The following is a 15,180-nucleotide window of genomic DNA, read 5'->3' as shown; positions in this document are numbered from 1 at the left end:
GCCTGACGGTTGGGCACGTTATAAAAGGTTAAATTTAAATTAAATATTTTGGAATATAATTCCTGGTGGCAGCAATCTACCCAGAGGGTGTAAGAAGAGGGTTAAAGGCAAAATCTAATGACACGACAGAAAGGAGGTCATAACAGTCAAGCACAGCAAAACTAATAATTACAGTGAGTTGCTGTATCTTGGAGCATCAGACAAGGGCTATTGAGATTGCCCTTGTAGTGAGGAGAAAATCCATAAGAAGACAATCATGAAAGGTTTTTATGACTGAGCTGAAATGCACCATGTTGTTGAAAAGCAATTTAGATTCCCTGAAAGCTGAATCTTTATTCTGTTTTGAGCATAAATGATCAATCAAGCAAAGTTGTACTTGTTTATTTCTTAAGATAGTTATGAAGCCCATCTTTGCCAATAGTGTTTTTTTTTAAACACAGTACCTGAAACATGCATGCTATAGAGAGTTAGTCAAAAGGTTAATTGCTTCTACCTCATGTTGAATGTTGTGGAACTTCCAGGTTTTCTTTTGTGATTATCTCCTGGCAAAGATAGATATCTTGCTAACCTTTTAGATAAGCACAATACTATAAATTCCCCATCTGTCAAAACACTACCAGAAGGCCTGCACAATTCAGTATTTTCTCACAGGCTCTCGGGATTTTCTCAGGTGTTAGGTAATAATTTGTTATCTCTGAACTGTTCTCAACTCAAATTGCCATGTCTGACATGTGGGTCAGTGAATGACAGCACTGCTCAGATGAAAACTAAAATAAATAAAATAATTTATCAGTACTGCAAGCATTTTATAAAGCATCTCATTAATTGTCCATGCAGACCTGATGTACTTCAAATAGAACTAGGAGAAAAATTGGGAGATGGTAAACCTGCAAATGTATGACTTTTCAGTTGGAAAGGAAACAAACAAGAGAAGAAATTAGATGACAAAGCACTCCTAAAACACGGCATGAAAAGATTTCTATGCAACATGTAGCTCTATACAGGTAAGGAACAGTGAGTATGCGAACAAAATGGAAACAATTTGCCATCAAGAACATTTTAAATTGTGGGTTCAGAATCCACAAGCAGAATTAGAAGACCAGGCAACAGATTAGGAATGAGTGAATGTTAATATCAATCCTACCAGATTGGGAGTGATTGTAATTGTAACTAGATCTGGGGATAAGTAAGTGCAAATTCTACATATGCAAATTCTTTTTATACTTGCGTATGCTTCACCAACAGTTTCTATTCTCAGCTTGTTTTATAAATTAATCCATGTTGTATACTCACCATATGGTTTTTAATTTCATTATTTATATGTATAATGTATGTCATAATGCATATAATATGTGGATAATGCTGACTTGTTGATACACAGATAATGTTGAAAAATATAATCATTTTGCAGAAAAAAATTGGTGTGAAGAAAGAACAAAGTGGCATCAAAATGGCTTGTGGGTTTGATTTCCATGAAGAAATGAAATCAAAATAGGAATTCTGGAGGGATGCTTGAACACCCACTAATTTGGTTTACATGTTCTCCAGTTGCAAAACGGGAGTCAATTTTTCAATGGACTGTTCGACAGACTATTGATTTGTTCATGGCTGTTCAGCAGTTTGATTGAACTATTCTTTCTTAACAGTAGACTACAGCACATTCTCATGCACATTCTACCACAGCCTGATGGAGTTCTGTTTCTCCTGCCCTTGCTCCAACACTGTTCCACTAAGCAGGCAATTGTTTACACAGGCAATTAAATCTGTTCCAAATCATATAAATAAAGGCTGTATTTTTCAAAAATCCTACTCTTTGGTGTTCATCTGTGTAGCCTTTGTTAACATTAATTGCCGCTGATCAGTTCATACCAGCAGCTTTTTTGCACATTGGGCCCTCTATTTGCTGGATCCAGTCCACATATGAACACACATAAATCTGCCTTATACTGAATTGGACCATAAGTCTGTCAAGGACAGTATATACTCAGACTGGCAGAGTCTTTTCAGGATCTCATATAGTGAACTTTCACATCACCTATTGCCTGGCCCTTTTAACTGGAGATGCCAGGGATTGAACCTGGGACCTTCTGCATGCAAAGCAGATACTCCTCCACTGAGCCACAGCCCCTCCCAAGCCAGCTCCACAAGGTTCCACACATTTTCAGCTATTGCCGCAATTTTATGGAATTGCATTCCGCAAGATGTTCAAAAGAATTCCTCTTACCAGTATTTTTCAAGGCATGTAAAACCTATCACTTTTGTAGGGTAATTAAAGACTTTTGGGGGGTAATAATTTGTCTTCTGGCACTGATGATTTAATAGGTTGTATGATCTGTTTTAACTGACACTGCTATGTTGGATGACTTTTATCATATGTTTCTGTAAACCACCCTGAATATACAGGAAAGCAGGATGCATATTTTAAAATAAACAAGACATAGAGGGTGGAGATTGTGCCAGTACTGATTCAAAAACATATTTATGCCCATATGTACATGACAGTAATCAGGACTGTGATGTCTTTGGTATTCTGCTGTACCCTTTAAATAAAGTAATGAGGGAGAGGTCAGTATTTCCAATGATGAGTGCTTCCAGTTTTCTGGAGTTTCAGTTTTCAGGAAAAGCAGAAGATATAAAATAATGTGTTTAGCAAGCGGATGGGTAACAGAGACTTGAAAAAAATGTATCACTTAAAAGTTAATTTCAGGTGTCCAAACTAAAATTAGAATCTTGACATACTGCTGAATTGCAAGGATGCAATCTTTGTGTGGTGGAACTTGGAAAGCAATGCATGGAGAAGCCACATTAGTGCACGCTTTGCTCTCTTCTCCTTCACTATACCTTCTTGGTGCCTGGTCGCGCAGCTGTTTTTGGCTCAGCAAGAACACTCGCTCACATCCAGCTACCCCTTTCCAGTTCCCAACACATGGTGTCTCTTTAGCTTCTGTGCACTGGGTAGCTGCTGGATACTTCAGAAGAAGGCATAAGAGAGTTTGTGTTGCAGTGAATGCTGTGATGGGTTACAGCACGCACTGAGAACTGCTATGCTCAGGCCACATGGGCAGGGATGGAGAGAGCTAGACGGTCATCTAAAGGAGATGCTCCATCTGCTGCTGCTTATTAGGAATGCACATTTGCTACAAAATGAATGAAAGAATGAGCCAAAAAAGCTCATTTCTTTCCGTCTGTTATAAAATGGAATTGTTGGGATCAAAGTGAGTGGATAAATCCTTGTTGTTGGTAATGTGTTTAGTATTTATCCATCCAACTTTTAGGACTTACATTCCTCGGTCAAGGGATCAGCTGTGCCAGATTCCACAGAGATGTTAGGAAAGTCTTAGCATTTGTAGAGGCAATCAAAAGAAAGACTTGTGAATCTTTAAGAAAAATGCTGCTTAGTATCTGGAAAGCTATTTAGCCAATTAGCATGAAAAGTGGGGAGACATTTGCACTGTCAAGGGGATTCTCATGTAATCAAGAAGTACTCAATCAGTCATCATAGTAAAGAATCCTTTTTTTCAAGATCTGTAGCCAGAGAAAGAAGGGAGAAAATCATGGGAGATGAAGAAATATGAAACAATGTGTAGGAAGTAAGAAATCAATGTTCAAAATAGATCTTTTATTGTTGATATAGTTTGCCTTTAATTGCCTATGAAATTGGAACCCTGCCTTCTTTCTGTCTGATATTGGGCATGTAGGAGCCACATTTCATCTACATTGGATAGAAAAGGCGATGGGGGGGGGAGTTACAGCTGCAAATGTGTTTCCCATTAAAACCAGTGGAAACTAAAGTAGTAGAAACAAATATGGTCGATGAGGAATGAAATTAAAGCTAGAGATACTGAAAATTTGGTATGAATACAATTACCAAGCAAAGTTACCTTAGTTGAACTCTTGCTAACATGTGGGCATTGCCTTTATGTTGTCTGTGTGTTTGTCTTCTGCAATAGGACAAGAAGCTTTGCTTCTGTACAGTAATTACTCAGGCTATAGGACCACATCATGCCTTGATAATAGGTTAACAAGTCCATATTGCAGCTTGTGGCTTGATTTGGCATTAGCACAGTTGAGGAATTAAACGTTGATTACCAGAGAAAAAGTATATATCTCCTGGGGTCATGGCTAGATCATTAAAGTGACCCACACAGAATCACTCACAGTTCATCTCCTCCTGCAGAGTAAGATGTACTTTTAAAAACTGCTTATTAGTTGTTCTAGCCAGTCGGCAGTATCTATCAAGAAATGATTGCTGCATTAGCTAGGTTCATAGGCGACCATTGAAGGCACACTAAGATGCAAGTATACACTTGAAAATTTTACATTTTTTAAAATGATGTGCCATTTAACAATTAGAGGTAGCAGTGATGGTAGATAGGTGGGGAACTATGAGAAAATAGTTTGTAATCATGTAGATGTACGCATCTGAACAACTTAGAATCTGCTCTCTGATTCCAACCAGAGATCAGGGTTGAGTTGAACTAGTGGGCTACCAAGCATCCTTCATTAAAACTAAGTAATTAGGGGAGGGGGGATGAAACATCATTTTGCACATAATTACTTCTCCTGAGCTGCTGTAAGTAGGATTACATGATATGTTATTTTAGTTCATACTTATCTGTCATAGTCCACACATACCTAGACCACAGTCTAAGTAAACCAATGAACTTAAGCGTAACTCAGTATGTTGGAGTGTGGCCCCAATGTTTCTGTTATCATTGGTCTTTATAAGGTCATTATAGTGGATACTAGGGGTGTGCAAAATAGCAACAACAACAACAGAGCCAGAAATACACCTGGAAACTGCTGTTTTTGTTAAAGCAGCATCCAGAACAGTGAACTGAATCTGGGAAACCAAGTTCTAATGGCACTCTCCCACCCAAAAGTTTGTGTTTCGTTTTGGGTTGTACTTCACAGCAGAAGCAGCAGAAGCACTAGGTACTGGGCTTGCACAGCAGCATCTTGTTTTCATGAACAGCACTCACCAATTAAATCCCAAGAGGAGAGAGCCCTTATGTTATTAATTAAGTTTGTTGGCAGGGATGGAGGGATGAGAACAATGGTCACTAGTCCAGTTTTCCCCTCCCTGTTGCTACCCAGGAAAAGTATTGTCTCCCTGCCAATCAGGTCCTTGCAAAAAGAGACCCCCCCCCTTCCCTGCCTAGCAGCTTTCGAAACATTTGGAAAGAGAAGAGTTCAATCATATGCTGCAATCTGAAAGATATTTCCCTGGACATTGGTCTGTCTCCCACACCCACATCAGGACACTTGGATAGTCCTATGAGGAAAAATGCCGTAGGAACGGGGAATTCTCTGTTCAATTAATCAAACTTGATAAAAGCCCTGGGAGACATCAATCATAGACTTCAATTCTAAAGACACTTCCCTGGGAGTAAACCCTAGGAAACATGGTAATAATTTATTGACACTACAGAAAAAGACAAAAGTGAATATAAAGCAGCATTGTTTTAATTCCTCTGCCTCCTCCTTGTTTTCCCTTAGACAGCCAGTTTCTCTCTAGTGTACCTGCTGGCACTTGCCCTCTTCAGGGACCATTGTTGTGTGTGAGTAATGTAACTGAGGAAAAACTTAATGGGTTAATGGTTTAGAGGAAGGGCTGTGTTCTGTGTGATTTTGGTGCTGTTAAGTGCAAAAACAGCTGCCCCAAAGTAACTCATTGCAAAGAACAGGACCGAAACGCACGATCGATCGATCAATCGATCAATAGATAAATAAATAAATAAATAAATAAATAAATAAATAAATAAATAAATAAATAAATAAATAAAGGATTAGATTTGAAGCAGCAACACCCCAGCTAGAAAGAAAAATAGTAATGGTGCATGATTGGACACTATCTTGGATCCAGTCATATGCATCCTTGAGAACTCTGTGCTAGAATTTTGCAATATGAGTGTTTAAGTAAATATCAATGTGTAACTGTAATTGTGACTTTGGATGAGGGGGGGAGGTTATCTCATGGAAGCTTTACTATTTAATATGCTCAGATGAGTTCTTTTTAAATAATCAATCACCACACTGTGACAAGCATTAAAATGCACAACCTCTTATCTTTAAACATAATGGTAACACGTTGCAAACAATGCTTAAATCTATATCCTAATTCAGTTTACAGTATATTAATAGGTGCATCATAAGGTCACTAAAGTAGCTTGAATAAGCCATATGGAAAAGATTTTATCTCAGTCTCAACATACATGAATTGTAAGAGAAGGTCCTATGATCAATCCCTGGCATCTCCAACTAAAAATCATCTCGATATTAGGACTGGAAAAGATCACTGCCTGAGACCTTGGAGGGACTGCTCTTTGTAGGTGAACAGAGCAGTGCCCCACCAACTCAGGTCCCCTCCTTGACCAGACATTCCAGGCAGTGGCATGCTGTCCGCAATGTGGTTAGTGAGTCTCTGTCTTGTCCTTGTCTAATAGCACTGAAGGCACATAAGTCCCTACCTACAAAGACAGAGGCATAGGGCATTCCTCCCCACTTTAAACCAGGCCGATCTACACCAGCACACTTGTTCAATGGGCAGGAAGAGGTCTCCTTGTGGTTCCTTCAGAGACTCTGATTGGCCAGTGGATTTCTAAAAGTCCACTGATAGGACCTTTCAGTCTTAACGCAAGATTGGGGGAATTCCTAAAGAGTAACTCAAAGCAGAGACATCATTTCTGGGTTTCCACCTGGAACTGATGTCAATATGTTGCATGACATCAGCATTGAGCAAGTGCAGAGGACAATGACTTCAGGTAGAAGTTTGCCTGCCAAAATTGGTCAAATGGTAAAAATAATTCTTGAGCTAGGTTTTTGCTGAGTTATGGATCGATCACCTTGAGTACTCCTTGCTTCGCTAACGAGTTGGGGATCATAGACTTCATCACAATTTTTGCCTTATATATTTGCTGCTTCAAATTATGTACTATGTACAACCAGCACTTCATGTTGTCTAATGTTAGTCCTAGAATTGATTATGTTTTGCTTCAGTATTTTCTACTGTCTTGGATCCTTGCTAATGCTATGTCTTTAAACTTGTATATGTTTACCTTATGGTATTGTATTGAAATGTACTTAATTGATACTGATTGTATTAACCTCATGCTGTGTAATCCGCCTAGAGTCTCAGTGAGAAAGGCGGACTATCAATAAGGAGGACTATAAATAAATAAAAAGCTATATTTGCTATGCTATAACATTATAGCATTATTGAATTATCAATTTTTTAAAAAGTCCTCTGGTAGTGCAGTGGGGAAAATGGCAGCTGTGAGTGTCTGGCAGAAGGAAAATTGCACCTATGTTGGCTGGATCTTTAGAAATGTGTAGCAGACAGCATGCTACCAACTTGGATGGCAGTCTTTCAAGAAAAAAATAGTAGTAAATCCAGTTTGAAAGAGAGTGTGATAAGGGCAGGGAAAACTGGCTGAGTGGATGGTTAGAGAATTATATTGTGTAGATACTCCCAAAATAGAAATCCAGTTTGGATTAAAGGCAGAGAGAAAATGTCTGTGAAGATATAGCCATGCATGTAATTTGGCACCACCCTAATTTGGAAGTTAGTGTTTTTTTCTCACAGATGTGTTGGTGCAGAGAAATGAGGAAATGGATGACCATGGCAAAGCAGTGCAAGAACATGCATGTGTGAAGCATTTATGATCCAGACCTGAACACTGAGCCAAACAGGCAAAATTAGCAAGGCTAGAATAGAATTTTCCCAGAATGCACCTCGGCAGGATCAAAACATTACTTATCTGCTGAACTTTTAACATGTAATGAAGATGATAGAAGAAGAACAAAGAAAGCTACATATAATGCGCGAAACATTTGGGATCCCATATTTGGAAGTTTGGGGGTGCTTCTAGCAAACTGAATGGATGCACTGTCAAGAATCTCTGGACAATACTATGTAAGGTGAACCAGTGGCTTGATTTAATCGAAGCAGCTACATGCATTAAAAATATTACTAATAATACTGCAGAGGAAGACAAGTCAAATATTAATTATCCTGTGAGCTGGGAGGGCTTCTTCATCAAACGAATAAAGCCATCCCACAGAGATATTTTTAATTACTGGATAAGTGTTGAATTGACCAAGCACATTTGGAAACACAACAGTTGATTTTCCTTTTCCGTTTCCCACACAATGGCTGTCTTTCATATGCGGATGAAACTAAACTCGTCACATCGAGTTCTGGGTTGTTTACAAGTTCTCGATGCTGATTTTTATGATGCTTATGTCTATCAAGAGACTTCTTTGAGAGAAGAATAGCTTCATGATGTCTGTTGTTATTGATTTCATTCAAATGAAAACAAAGGATAACATGAGGGAAAAGGCACTTCAGCAGAAAGTGAAAGAGCCCTTCCTATAAAATGTGACTGTGAGAAATTGATTATGTTCACATCAAAAGAGCAGAGACGGGGAATTCTTTTGAAATATTTAGATTTTTTAAAAAACATATCTGCCAAGGGTTTCTAATTCGAGGAGGCTGAAAAACAATAAATACCGATATCTCATTGAAAATGCTATTTAGGACACCATGCTCTTACATCTAAAAGAGAGAAAAACTGCAGTCAATAGCCAAGTGCCAATAACATGTTCACCTTAGAATTTCTGGTAAAATCCGACTATCTGCCAACCACCACAGAGCACAATGGCCATGAAGCCTCTAAGGTATGAACCTGACTGGGAGAGAAGGTATAACAACCTGGTAAGGTTGTTATATTTGCATATAGAGTTTCATAGAAAGGAATGGGGGCGGGGGACAATAATTTCCACACAAGCAACAGAATCTTCTGTAACTCTCTTACTAATCCCACATCTATTTCTTTACCTATTGTGCTCACTGGTAGTCCACCTTTCTTAAATAAATGACTTCCCTTAAATAAATAACCCCCTAGAAGGATCCTGCCATGTCCAGCCATCAAACCTAAAATGAGATTAGTTCACTATAATGGCAGTAGTATTAATCCATAGGAGCAGTCCAGGTACTGAACCCGACAGGTCAAATGGGCAGTCTGTGCCAATACCAATGACTACAGCTTTTTTAAAAAAAATGGATTTTAAAAATTTCTTTGATTTAATTTGTCACAAATTAAAAAACAGTTTCTCTTTTGCACACTTTGCAGAATGACAGAAATGTGGGAGCTTTCCTGACCTCATCAGGCAGGCCGTACACATGTAAGGGCAGCTGTTGCTCAGTCATACCTATTTGTAGGTGGCACCTTCAAAAGGCTTTGCTCAGAGGCGAAACAGAAAATTAGATTTCTGGGCAATGGGTTTTAGCCTAAAGGGTTTTAGTATGAAGAAGCATTCATTCATGTGGTGCTCTGCTAGCAGTCTGAAGTACTTTAGCATAGATAGAAGTTTACCATCTTTCAAGCTCTGTTCCTGAGTTCATGATCCGTTCTTCCATAATCGGTCAATTGGTGAAAAGTGGGAGGTGAGGGATTCACAGCATATAACGTCTTCAAAGTTTCTTCTGTGCTCATGAATGGAGTTGGGAGTTTACAGAATCCCAAAGGTGCCAACTGAAGACTGAAGGCTTTTATACAGTGCTATACCATTATTCCTCGGATAACCTCAGGGGTCCTTCAGGTGGCTGTAGGTCAGTTTTGTGAGATGATCACATATCATGATGTGTGTGTGTGTGTGTGTGTGACAGATCCTTATTTCAGTTTGTCAAAATGTCCTCTTAATTTTTGAGATTTACTGCTGGCCTGTTGCTCCAAAGAGTGAGCTTTTCCACAGCCTTCCCCATTCTGTTTAATCGTTCAATAGTTCACCATCTCTTCCCTAAAACCAAAGTAACTTTTGAAAAATTGTGTCTCTATTCAGAACATTTTTTCTACAGTTGTATATGTATACAGAGGAAAATATAGACATATTGCTTCTGGACAAACAGCCCCAGGATTTCTCCAGCATTGCTATTTCTATTGTTGCTTTCAGAGATGCATACGTTGGTTGCAACCCACTTAGTCTTTCATAGATGTGTTGAGAAGCTGGGCTTACCCATCTGTTATTTTCAAGCTTTATTCCACTGACCTTCTGCCTTTACTAAACCCAAAGGGTTTCTTGATTGAACTGGAAAGAAATGATAAAAATTGTTTGCCTGCCAAATTTGTGACAGCATGTCCTCCATCTAATGAGTCTCAGACACTTCCTTGTAGTAGCTTCCCCAGTCAAAAAGGAAGTGCCACAAAGAGGCACATAATAGTATTCTTATTTGTTTGTAATGCTTCTAAGTGGGCAGTCTACAGTCAACATGGAGTTCGTCATTTCTACTTGTTTTTGTGCATGATAGTGAAGATCTGTGTGTACTAGGCATGTGTCCATGTGAATGAGGTTCACATTTTAATCTGGTCCAAATGTACTCTTTGGAAAGCCTGAGCGTAAGAGAGAAAACTAGCCACCTCTCATTTCTACTATAAACAGAGCTGCAGGCTTAGTTTTATACTTAGCATATAGGCGAATTACATGTAAACAAATGCTAAGCAATTGTTTTTGGCAGCAACATCAAGATTTTTTAGGCAAGCTTGAAAGAGAGCAAGAAACACAGATGTATTGAAACAGATAATGTTTTATTGAAGGGAATATAAAAGATACTCAAGCAGTCAGAATAATTTCAGAGGCATCTAATAGCACAATATACTAAAATGCCCACAGTAAAATGCAACTATTTCAAACATCTTTCTAGAAAGGAAATAGGGGACTGGAGAGGGAAGAACAGAGGCTGATAGTTACCTAACCATTCATGATGCTGGACCAAGGATGAGGTCTGCCGGAGAATGGGAGAATACTAAAGACGGGCATGAACCAAAATTCATCACGAACCAGGCCAGTTCATGGTTCGTGAACCGGTGGATCATCAGAGCCCATTTCTGACGAACTGCCACAAATTTTAGGCTGGTTCGTTTGGTTCATTTTTCAGTTTGTCACTGTAGACAGCCTGGCACCAATCAATCAGTTTCCTAGGCAATGGAGGAGGGGGATGGGCTTTCTTCAGCCCTGGAAGTGACCTTCTGCTACCCCAGACGTGACGTTCTCATGAACCAAATGAGCCAGTTCGCTAATCGGGGCAAGTTTGTGAAAGTTTGTGGTTCATGGTTCGTGAAATGCAAGGAATCACAAACCGCATGATTCAATATTTTCCCAGTTCGTGCCCACCTCTAGAGAGTACCAATGTTTGGAGAGCCAGGATTCCTAAAGGAACCTCAAAACTGCACAAACCAGAGAGGTTTGGAGTCTGTTAGACAAGTGTTTGCAAGGGTTAAGAAGCAGAGACATAGACAAGCCAAAATGGAAGGTCTGCGACATGTGTCAGGAATGGGAAGTTTTTTTATCAGCGCATGAACATGATACTAGCAGAAAAATATTTTGAAGTGGTTTCCATCTCCAGTTACAAGATTTGGGACAGAATACACTACAAAAGAATTGTATTTCCTAAGCTTGGAAAGTGGAGGGGAATCCAGGTGACCTTGGTGTGGAGTTTCCTGATTGTCAGGAGATGTGGCCAAGGGAATTCCCCAGCACTAGGACTTCTCCAAATCAAGGGATGAAGAGGTATCTTGGGCTGAGTACAAGGTGTGTTAGAAACAGTCTTGATTGTATAACCAGAATGTGGAGCAGGAGAAACAGGTATGAACCATCACATTTTGGGGTCATGTGAGGAGAAAGGCTGACATGCTAATGTAGCTGGATTCTTACTGTTATAGAACAAGGTCAAGGCCCAGATTGATAACACACCTGGATTGATTTCTGAGACATCTTGATTAATAGTAAAAAAAAAAAATCCTCAGTGCTTAGGCAGATCTCTCAGAGCTTGGCATTTCTCTAATATAATCAGTATCAGTGTCCCCTAACCAACCTCTTATGTTGGCATTCACTCTTTGTAGTGTAAATGGGCCGAAATTGTGTTTTGTTGGTTCCATGTAAGTGCAAATCCAAGAGGGGGTGGTCCCAAACAAAATGAAACGAAGCCAAAGAACAGGACCACGTACAAAAGAGTTTAATTTTCTTGCTATCAAAACTCAAATATAAGGCACAACAAAAAGCCAAAATCAATTTTCTTGCTTCCAGAACAAAATTGTAAGGCACATAATAAGCCAAAATCAACCAAGGAGTTGTGAAGAATTCCCAAACTCCCGGCTGGAGGTGGCAACGGGTTTGCCGGCTTGGAAATTTCGCACAATGTGCTTTGTCATAAGCCACATGTAAATCTAAAATGAACAAGAGAATACATCATTTGAAATAGCCAGTGTGCCAAACAGTCTTACATAGTTACAAGGTCTCTCACTTCCAAAAGCCAAAGTTACTTTAACCACACATGCGAATTACATTTAAACTGCCCTTGCTGATATATACAGCCATGCAGAAATCATAGCAAATGTTTTTACAGAGAGAAAAACTCACCAATTATAGTCTGCTATTGCTACTTTTCTCTTTTACATAGAAGCCACATTTAAATCTAAAATAAATGAAGGAATGCATCATTTGAAATAGCCAGTGTGCCAAACAGTGTTACATAGTTACAAAGTGTCTCATTTCCAGAAGCCAAAGTTACTTTAACACACATGCAAATTACATTTAAACTGCCCTTGCTGGTATATAAAGCCATGCGGAAATCATAGCAAATGTTTTTACAGAGAGAAAAGCTCACCAATTATAGTCTGCTATTGATACTTTTCTCTTTTGCATAGATGCAAAGAATCCCATTTCCCAAAAGCCAGATTACTTTAACAACACATGTGAATTACATTTAAACAGTCCTTGCACATACCAACATTACAGAAAAAAACTCACCAATTATGGTCTGCTACTGCTACTTTTCTCTTAGAAGCTTATGTTCCCGAATGATTTTACTTCATGGAGTGGGGTAGTGCTGACTACATCCACTATTTAAAGTTGTATTCATTATTAAAGATAAAAACCCAGTGCCTTCAATTTAAAGGGGCCAGGCTGTGATGTTATAAAAAGTATAGCTGTGGAATGCCAATTGGTGTATATTAGCCCAAAAATGGAGAAAAATCCACCTCAAGATTCAGCCCATGCGGTGCAAGGCTATTTAATCGGACAATCCACTGCGCTTCCAACTGTAGCAACATTCTGTGCGTGTTAACAGATTGTTTAGGGTCCACTGTCTGGAGCACAGAAAAAACAAATTCTCGTTCATTGGTATGGAATTGATCAAAATGCTGGCTTAGGGGTGCTTCCAAGGATTTGGTTCTGATTCAGGACATGTGTTCTTGGATTTGCAGTTTAAGCTGTCTAATGGTACTCCCTACGTAAAGTAACCCACACGAGCAACGTATAACATAAACAACCTGTGAAGTAACACATGTTGAAAAACTTTTGATGTAGAGATTCTTGCCTGTAATGGGATTAATTATATCTGTGAGACTAACTGAGAGGTCACATATGTTACAGTGACCACATTTAAAGTGTCCCACTGGCAAATTGCCAGATGTGGTTTCTTGTTTAAAATCTGTATGTACCACCAACTCCTTAACGCTTTTCGTTTTTCTTAGCCCCACTAATGGTGGAGTGGCACACCCTGGAATGAATTTCAATATGTGCCAGTTTTTCCTAATGACTCTGATGATCTCGAGAGCCAAAGTAGAAAATTCCATGGACCATGTAATTCTATCCTCATCAGACCTAGTAGTTGGAGTTAGCAAACTGTCCCTGGAAATCAGATAAGATTTTAATCTAGCTTTCCTGACCACTTCCTGTGGGTAACCTCGTTGTGTAAATGCCCTCTCTACTCGAGAAGATTCCCTACTGTAATCCTCAAAGGAGGTAGAATTACGTTTTAATCTTAAGAATTGGCCATACGTGATATTCTTGATAAGGCTTTTGGAATGATGAGAGGTATAATGCAAATAAGCAAACCTATCGGCAGGCTTTCTATAAGGTTTCACACCTAGCTTTCCTCCTATTCTTTTGTAAATGCATACATCCAAAAAATGGATTTCATCAGGGCTATAGTGCCAGGAAAACTTAATGTTAACATCCACTGAATTCACATTTTGGTGTCATGTGAGGAGAAAGGCTGAAATGCTAATGTAACTGGATTCTTACGGTTATAGAACAATGTCAAGGCCCAGATTGATAACACACCTGGACTGATTTCTGAGACATCTTGATTAATAGTAAAAAAAAAAAAAAGCCTCAGTGCTTAGGCAGATCTCTCAGAGCTTGGCATTTCTCTAATATAATCAGTCTCAGTGTCCCCTAACCAACCTCCCCCCTGGTCTTTGCTCCCTTGTAACAAATTTGGCACTCCACACTTGAAAGGAAGACCTGCCTATCAGGCCTTAACCAACCTCTATGTTGGTTAACCCCTAACCAACCTCTATGTTGGCATTCACTCTTTGTAGTGTAAATGGGCCGAAATTGTGTTTTGTTGGTTCCAAGTAAGTGGCAGATATGAGCTGATCATAGAGTTAAGATGAAGGAGAAACAGAAAAACCAGTAAGAATGGAGAGACGATGACAACATTCCACATGAATTGTAAGTAGAGTTAATTCACCTGCAAAAGCACCATTGCTGCTCAAGCCATACAGAAGCAGTGGGGCAAGATTGCCCATGGGCCCCATGCTGCCCAGGTGTCCTGCGGCACTGCCCACCTTTTTGCCATAGTGTAGAGCCCCATCACCTTACTGCAGATTGATTATCAAGACTAGAGATGGGCACGAACAGCAATACGAACAAAAAAAAGCCACGAACAGCCCAATCTGCTACTCGAGAACAAGCTGTTCATGAGGCCCCATTCTAAATGAACAGGTGGTCATTGCAAGCCTTGTTCGTTCCTGTTCGTCAAGCCAGACAGTCTGGCACCTGCAATTAATTCCCTCGGCAACTTAGGCAGGGATTGTCTGAACTCTGTCTGAACTCCTGCTGTTGCCCTGCAAACCCCAATCTAATCCCAATTTAGCTTGATAGGCAGGTCTTCCTTTCAAGTGTGGAGCGCCAAATTTGTTACAAGGGAGCAAAGACCAGGGGGGAGGTGGCTCCCAGCTCTGACTTTGCAGACAGTGGAGAGGGAGAGACGGTTGCTGTTGGCATTTTGATAGAGAGAGTGCATTGGAGCTTGAATTTTCTTTGTGTGTGGCAGGATAAGGATGTACCCCTTCAGATTCCAGGGCTGCTGCCAGGCTCTCAGCCAAGCTATTA

The 15,180-nt window shown here is 39.6% G+C and overlaps 1 non-coding gene across 1 annotated transcript; it reads right to left on the bottom strand.

Moving 5' to 3' along the window:
- Positions 1–2,056: 2,056 nt before the first annotated feature.
- TRNAA-UGC (transfer RNA alanine (anticodon UGC)) lies at positions 2,057–2,128 on the bottom strand. The gene has a single exon. It is a non-coding gene; the product is annotated as a tRNA-Ala (tRNA).
- Between the last annotated feature and the right edge of the window lie 13,052 nt (positions 2,129–15,180).

This window comes from Eublepharis macularius, chromosome 6, assembly GCF_028583425.1.
Source record: "Eublepharis macularius isolate TG4126 chromosome 6, MPM_Emac_v1.0, whole genome shotgun sequence".
NCBI classification, from domain to species: Eukaryota; Metazoa; Chordata; class Lepidosauria; order Squamata; family Eublepharidae; genus Eublepharis; species Eublepharis macularius.
The sequence above is the reverse complement of the archived record's forward strand: the minus strand, read 5'-3'. Positions and strand labels throughout refer to the sequence as shown.